Source organism: Aphanomyces astaci (assembly GCF_000520075.1).
Source record: "Aphanomyces astaci strain APO3 unplaced genomic scaffold supercont1.9, whole genome shotgun sequence".
In the NCBI taxonomy this organism is placed as follows: domain Eukaryota; phylum Oomycota; class Saprolegniomycetes; order Saprolegniales; family Verrucalvaceae; genus Aphanomyces; species Aphanomyces astaci.
Genome location: NW_009798272.1, coordinates 225823 through 226715, shown reverse-complemented (window position 1 = coordinate 226715; position 893 = coordinate 225823).

The following is an 893-nucleotide window of genomic DNA, read 5'->3' as shown; positions in this document are numbered from 1 at the left end:
ATATTCCCCCGACCCTGGTCGTAGCCCAACAACTCTAGGTTGGAACTGCCTAGGAACGTGATCCCTATTTCGATATTCACTAATACACGTTTTGGTGGATGGTTTTCGGTCGTTCTTGAACAGGTCTGGTGGCGGGGACGATTCCCATTTAACGTTAGCGAAAAAATCCAAATAATTCAAATAATCATGTCGAATTGTGTCGACGTCGCATTTAAAAGCCGCGTTGGTCACCCCAAACAGTACCGGTAGGCAACACTCATAAACATTTGAATCATTGTACGGATTATAATCCAACAACAACGATAACCAGTATGCTGTTAGCTCTTAAGCTTACATGCTAACGCTAGTACTTCGAAGTACTACGTTGTACTACTACCTCTGTCCGATTATGAATGCACGTTTTTGGTTTAGTTGAGTTATTTTGCCCAAATGATAGAATATGGGGAAAGAAAGTACACTTCGGGAATGAGGAATGCGTGGGCTATCCGAATTAGATATTATCAGCTGTATTACCTAGAAACCAGACACGAAATTCAAAGAAAACCAAAATATACAAAGTTACTTTATAATAATGCTTACATTTCTAAATTGCAAGCCTACCACCCCCGAATATCCGGATATTGACGGATAATAACCTTCGTATCCGGCTATATCCGGCCATATTAGCTCTTGGCAGGCTTTTGAATTTAAACCCTGCTCACTTTGTCCAGTCCAATCATTCTGAAATATGCTCAAGGGGCAGAATAAGGAGAACCTCACAGACAGTGAGTGCAACAGCATGGTTCAACACCTGCTGTTGCGGTGCACCAAAGCCGGCAAGATAACCATTCTGCTCACATGCATATATAAGCTGTCACTTGAAATCCTACAGAGCATGGAAATGAGTGCATTCT